Raw genomic sequence first — 7,995 nt, forward strand, 5'->3', positions numbered from 1 at the left:
AGCGCACAAGCAGATGACAGCCCCTTGTCTGCATTAGCCCCATGCACGAACCCCTCTGCGAAGAGCTGTCTTGCAGGTCTGTACCTCTTTCCTCCACACACACATACAAAATCTCCTACCAGCAATTTAAAAATTGCTTCCCCTCACTGTCTTTTGTGCTGCTGAATGAGTAGCACTGCCAGTGACATGTGGATGACAATGCTGGGTCCTTGCCCCTGCCAGCATCAGCTCACACTCCCTGGGAACACCCATTCCAAGAGCCGAGAGAAAGAAAAACAAACAAGAAAACCAATGCAATTACAGCCATTCTATCTCAGCACATAATTCTGAACTTTTTATAGCTCTTTGTCTGGCCTGGCTTTGTTTGCTCGGAGGACCTTTCCCCTGGGAAATTGCTCCTCAGCCAAATACCCTGTCAAAAATTTTCTCAGCAACCACAGTTTTCTGCTCTTTTCTTTTCCTCTTTAGGTCCCTTTTGACATATCCAAAACGCAATTTTCTATCCTTCCTCACATATATATCCTCGAGTATTTGTAGAACTGAGGTGTTTATCCATCTTCACCACCTAAATCCTTTGGTTTCTTACAACCCATGTGTAAGGTTTGGCTTTCTAAATCTCGACATTGAATATAATTTACAATGAATTTAAACTCATTAAAATATGGGTCATTTGCTTACATATATTCCCCATTAAAAACAAAAAAATAAAGCAATATTTAACAGATGCAGAAGGGTGCCTTGGAAACTAATATTGTCTAAATGAAAGAGCATTTTCTGAGAAGGAAGAATAGACTGGAGATTAGAGCTGGCAGCTCTCCATTGTGTCACCACTTATTGTCACAGAATCCAACAAGAGACGGCTCCTGCCATTTCCTTTTGATTTCTCTGTGTAAATCTGCTCTCACCTAAAGCTTGACCACATGATGGTACATACTCACATTAAACTGATTATTTCTGTCTGAGCTCGGTGTAGACGAGGCAGTCTTAACTTCCACATAAAAAACACCCCTTCTGGAAACACCGCCATTTACTACAGAAGGAGATTTCACATCCCTAACAGACCCCTGCACTGTATGTTAACTTTGTGATGATAAACAGGGAGAGGATAACTCAGCCTAGCGTCTGCATTGATCAAAATGTCCAGCTAAGGTAGCCAGACCCACAAATCTACCTAAAAATCTACATGTTTCAGACACTACAGAGTAGATTAAGATTTTATCAAGTTGTAGTTGTAGTTAACCAAGCTCCACTGCAATGCAAGGGGATAAGGGAAGATCCACTGGCTATTGATCTGGCAATTCCTGACAGGCAGAGTGCACACACTAAAAGCAAGAACTCTGACTTTGCACAGGAGGATATATTCCCTGATTGTAGAGGTTTCTCTTAATGATGGTTAGGCTTCCCTCTTCCTGCAGGTACAGCATGTATCTGGAAAAAGCAGTGCATTTTGAGGGTGGGATATAAGCAAGCTGGATTAGCTAAAGCACTGAGCATCCTGCTGGTGGATTCAGCATGCTATCTCACAGTCCCCTTGGAGCAGCAGAAGTAGGGTTGCATTTCCTCCTTCCTCTAGCTTCACAGCTGCTGGGTCAAAGGATATTTTAAATCCACTAATCAAGCAAAAATTTATAGCAAAAATGCAATCAGATGCATTTTATTAATCTATTGCAGAAGATGCTGACATCATAGAAATGCAGGATTGTAGTTTTTTATCTGGAAAATTAAGTTATATTAGAAGAAAGCAGATAAATCAGTCAGACCAAGTATGTGAACAGTTGTACAATTTCAAGAAGGAAAGCCTCTTTATAGCATGGACATGACCCAAAGTGATTTAGAAAGTCTTATTAAAAGGAACAGGATGCAGCATTTCAAATGTTTCACCATCTCTAGCTTTAGGATAAAGATTTCAGGAACTCACAAAATTAAGCTGTTCACATTTTTGGTTGCATGTAGTCTCTGAAGCCATAAGGAAGTAGCTATCATCACTTTATTTGATTTTCCCTCTCAGGTTTGTGGTATGCTGTTGGACTGCACACAAGAATGAAGTCCAAACATTCCCAATTTAGAATTTCATGTATGAGCTTATGCAAGTTTCAGGCATTTCTGAACAACCTAAATGTTGTGGGGCAGGATTCTGCTGTGCTGGGTAGTGTACATACCAGAACTGCTTTGAAAAGCTCAGAAACCAAGAAATATAAGAACCTGTCCTTGCAACTACATAGCCATAGGACTGCACTGAAAGACCATGATAACCAACAGAACACCCAATGTTCTCAAAGGAAGAATGAATACAAAACTTCTCAGTAAAGCCAGGGAGGAAGGATTCTGGGAGAAAAAGGATATGAAAAGTCAAGCCAAGGGAGTCAGAAAGATCATGTATCATTTTTTGTGAGCTTTGAACAAAAAGCAGTGGACTGTGTGACCAGACTTACAGAATGGCTAGAAGAGTCTTAGTAGTACTGCAACAAACACCCATTTTGATGGCACCTTGACTGGCATGATTTGGACTCTAACTTCATTCGTACTGTCCTTTCTTGTATGTTCACAATATACCACATTGTCACATGCAATCTACCCTTCTAACTTCACTTTTACATCTGTCTTTTTAAAATGTATGCACTTGTCAACAGCCAATCTAGGCAATGTAGCTATTATAACTTATTTCTCTTATCCTTCTATAATCTGTTTGCACTTGCAAGAGCAGAAGTTCTCTATATTTTTTCCCATTTACTTGATTTTCATATCTGTACATACTGAATATAAGTACAGAAACTATAAAAGTGTCTGCTGAGTTTGCTTTTCTGATCCAAAGATCACATTTCTAGTTTTGTTATCTGAAACCACAAAGGAGAGAAATATAATTATTTAAGACAGGTCTACGGGAATGTTTTCCATCTACAAATATGATCAGTATGACAAAGCTTTTCTAGAAAATTAAAGCTGCGTACCATCTTCATAGTTTTGTCAGACTTTCACCCTACACCCCTACACCTCTATGGTACAGGAAGATTCTTCTGAGAATCAGTGAAATTTCCACTTCTTTGAATGTTTTTGCCAACGCTAGTAATTATATTTCCAATATTTCAACGAAAATTTGAGATTGCCACTGGTCCTCATTTCAAGGTATTTTATTCCAGAATGCTTTCCAGCGCCACGTGCATCCACATAGCACACCCTTCTGTTACCTGTGTCTATTTAGTGCAGGCCTAGCATCTCCCAGTACTGAGTCATCATTTGATTCGTAAAAACCTTTATTGTTTTTGTTGAAGCAAATTTCATATTCTTCTCTAACGGTTTTCTGTCTGTCCTCAAATCATTCTCTCTTATCATCTCTTTGTTTCAGGCTTACCTGGATAATATGTTTTCTTCCTTATATTGCAGCCTCAGATGATGTACACGATGCTATATTCTTTCTCTGCTGTAGCTGCTTGCTCTTTTTCCTTCATTGCCTACACTCTTACTATTCTATATGAGATACTTCAGGACATTAATTTCCCTTCACTAGGAAAACTCTGTCTTTTCCCTCTGGCCATGTTTTACCCCTCAGCTCCCCTGAGCTAGCAGAGTAACTTCCATATTTCTGGAAGATGATATTGCCTCTCTGTAAAGCCTCTTCCAAATCTTGCTAAACCCACTGCTTTCTGGCTGGAGTACTTCCTCCATTACTGGAGCAGCTTTTACCAAACAAATGAATATTAGGAACCCAGTCCAAAAGTAGACCTTATGGCTTCAGCAATTTTCTTTCCCCCTAGATCCCACTCCATTTTTGTTTCAGTAGCCACATCCCTTTCTCTTCTCAATTCCTAAAAGAAAAAAAAAAAAAAAAAGAAAATCCTAGATTATTTTTTCTATGAGTCTTTCAGATACCTAATCCTTCTTCCTATTTTCTGTATGCAGCCTCATAAAAATTTATAATCTGAAGTAGTGCACAACAAAATAAATGTTACACAAAATGAAACATTTCCTTTTTACATCACAGCCAAACACTTAGAGAAAACAACCACATTGATATCATTTATAAATACCAGTTTATAACTACCTTGCCACTGTTACAATTTAATAAAAGTAATTTCTGAAACTCTTCACACTTCTTTCTTTCCTGCTCTTGGGAAATGCCTATGTGAAAAACCAGAAGAATAAAGCCTTTTCCCTTCTCATTCTCACTCTTATTTACTGTATAGTATTGTGTGATTCTCATCTGATGTTTTCCATACAAGAAGTTGCTAAATTTAAGGTTTTCTATTTTTCCTCCACGAAGCTTATTCACCAACACTATGAGGAGATACGTTATTTATACTGGATGTATTTCCTAACCCTTATTTATTTGATTTTTATGTTATCTGACATCTTGTTTCTCAGCCCACATACACATATGCAAATCAGTTTAGAATATTTTCCGATTCTTTATAATTTTTAGTTCCAACAATTACATATTTCTGCAGATTTATTCAACTCCCTGTTCACTACTGACATCTTGTCAATAACAAACAGCCATTCATTGCAAATCTTTTCCCATGACTTAACTTGGGAATCGGGTTTTCCCTATTTCCTTTGTCTGTCTACAGAAAGTTAGAGTACTAAATATTTTCCACTGAGCAGCCACAGTGCTCTAAGCCAACTGAATTAGACTTCTTCACATCCTGCACCTTGATGGTCATCCCAACTCAGAAATCATGAGGAATCCCATTCAGAATTTGATTCCAACACAAACCCTCCTCTGCTGAGGACAAAAATTCAAATGAATTTAATTAAGTGCTTTTGAACCTCCCAAAAACAATCACTGTACATGGAAGAACCTCATCAGTATCTTTGCTATTCCACAGTTTATTTCTTTGAGATTCCTCAGATTAATACCATCTGCTCCTGCTAATTCACTGCATTTGTCTTTCTCAAGTTGCTTCATAACTTCCTTCTGAGAGACTGCAATCTCTCTTTAGGCTGCCTGATTTCCCACAGGAATAGCACCTTCCACAGGAAACACAGATGCAGGAAATTTGTTTGATTTCGTTTTCAGCTAAGACTGCTTTCCATTTGACTTCTCATTGCCTAATAGTGTAGAGTCACTCCTGCAGCTCTCTAAATACTAACAGGTACCTGTGATTTTGTTGTCTTAAAGGATTTTTATTCTTCATTATAACCCAGCCTGTATTTATAAAGCACAGTCTTTATGTTCACGTTTGTCTTTATGTCCATAACCATTATGTCTCCCTGAAAGAATTTCTATTGATTAGCAGCAAGTCTAGACTTCTACATTCCTCACCTCAATTAAATCCTGCAATTACATGATGAATCTCTTCCTTTTTCCCAGTCTCCAAGATGACTTATCAAATAATCAGTTACTTATGCTCCCAGTAAACTGCTCCAGTCTGCCATTCCAGAAAGGCCAACAAGGTGATGCACTAATTATGCATCACTATTGCTGTCAGTTTAGTAAGCATCTCACAATGGAATGGCTTTGGCTAAGACAATAGTTTGGGGTTGAGTACTGTGTATGGGTGCTGCTTGTTCAAACAGAACCAGTAGCATTATTTAAACCTCACTGACTCAGTAAAAATATGGAGAGGCATGCAAATTCTGCTGTCAAGCCAACAAAGAAGACAAACTAAGACACAATGAGATTAAAAGACAGGATAAAAGTCTGAGATCAAAGAATCCTCCTCAGTAGCTCTCATGCACCAACAGTCACTTCCCATGCAAAATGAGTTGCATCTCTACTGAAATCAGACAAGTAGAAAAAGCAATCCTCAAAACAATCAGAATTGCTGGTTTTCAAGGGGTTTACAGCATCAAACACAATTCCTTATAATACTACTATAAACAGCTTGGAAACTAGTAAACACTACAGTGAACAGGTGTAGAGTACTTCCTGCAAGGATTTCTAATTAATAGACAGCTGTATTCTGTACTTCTGTTTTATAGCTATGGCAAATCCAACGGCAGCAAACCCTGCTCTCTAATTATGATTGCCAAGTTTCTTAATCAGTTTGCAGCCTTTCCTTTCTAGCTAAATGAAAGCAGGATCAAATAAACAGTGCAGAAAAGGTAGGAGGGCATCATCTGAACAAAAAAGTTGGGATCCAGGTAATGTTGAACCACTGTCAACATCTGGAGACAACAGAGAAAGAGTCAATCAGTTTCACGAGGTTTGGAAATAAAAAGTTTGTAAAGATGCTACATAATGATATGCTTTTGATAACACCAGCTAATGCTTTCAAATATTTCTAACAGGAAATTTTTCTCTAATAATTACAGCATGCATACTCCCTATAGTCAGTCCTAGTAAACACTAGAGTCAATGGTGTGACTCCCCTCATTTTACCAAACTCCTCGACTCGCCAAGTGTCCAACTGTTTTCTCAAGACAGATGGGGCTTAGAAAGATTTTAAGGAGATTATTTGGTGGATTGTAGCATGGTAGGGTCGTATCCGTCAAGAAAGGTGCAAGAAGTTTTCTGCAGACTGGTCACGGCCTCACTTAGTGACATGCTGACGACATTCATTTCTGCCTGCCAGCATTGCAAAAATGGCTTATGTTTTGAAATATACAGGAACATACATCTTCAAAATTGTACTAAAGATATCTCCTAGAGAATTTCAGGCATTTATTTAGAAGCTTCCTACTGTATTTTAGAAGTACGTATGGTTACACGGTTGATGCAGGCTCTCCAGGTATTTCTCACCTTGTATAATAGCTGCAGATTTTGAAATAAGATTGCTTATGTCCATTTAAAATGTATTGCCTTTCAATTTCCTTGAGTGAACTCTTCTCTGTGTATTGTGATAATGGGTACAAAATGGAGCTTTCACAATTTTTGTGTGTATTATCAGTTGCTGCTTAACAGATTTTAAAGCTCTTTTCTCTTTTCTGCCCTAAAGTAAACAGTTTACTGTTTAAATTATTCCTTTCTGAATGTCTGTCATGACTACTCCCCTCCCTGATGAGATAATCTGAACTAAATGTATTATACAGTGCCACTTTCATTCTAAAATAACTACTGATTTATGTAGATTGCATTATAATATCTCAAGAATTATTATTATCAACTCTCTTCTAAAAAAATTGCTGAGGTTGTTTTTTCACCCTGCTTTTGCACATTGGGTAGAAGTCATAATTATATTCCCACAATAGTACCCAGGTGTCTTTGCTGAGCTAATTGAGAATTCAGGAAGGCGTATGACTAATTAAAACTTCATTTAAGACCCAGATACTCTTGGGGACTGTGCATAAATGACTTTATGACATTTTTAAACATACAAAAAATGATCAGTGGGTTGAGTCAGCTGCTCCACGCCTCCACTGTGTTAGAAGCAATTAATTTTTTAAAAGTATATCTTTCTCTGTCTTAGCCTTTTGAAAGTTTAGAGTGAGTAACAGATGATAAAAGTTTTATGCAAGTGTTGGTTTATTAAAAAAAAACAATTAAAACAGAATGAAGAAGCTATAACTCTCACTCTAGCATAAATTGTTTTAACTGTTGAGTCAAATTTTACAGGAAAAGGCCAGGGCAGAGATTATGCAATATAATCTTCTAAAGCCAGGCTGGTCTTCAGTATGTTTTCTTGATTCCTTCTTGTAGGCTCAGAATATTACAAACTCCGCAGGTATCAAAACACGGCTCTGGAACTGAAAAGGAAAATAAAGTTATAGATAGAAATTCACTGCCAAATATTTCTTTAGCAACAGAGGAGATGAGGCACAGACGGAGAGGAGATTAAATCTACAGGAGACCTGGGTTATATTAATTAAGTGTCTGACATTACAGAACACATGTCTGAGGTGAACATAACCAATCTCATCTTGGTGAATTGATTTTCTGATAGTGTCTTGAAGGCTAGTGGCCAGTATCGTTGATAAAAATCTTTACATCTACATTATTCAGTGAAATCAGGAAGTAACCATCACATTCTGGGCATTTATTAGATTTAGCTCAAATACTGAATTCTTGCATGGCAAACAGCCACTTTCTCTAGAGTTACTGAACTTATTCCCTATCAG

This window comes from Tetrao urogallus, assembly GCF_951394365.1.
Source record: "Tetrao urogallus genome assembly, chromosome: 1".
NCBI classification, from domain to species: Eukaryota; Metazoa; Chordata; class Aves; order Galliformes; family Phasianidae; genus Tetrao; species Tetrao urogallus.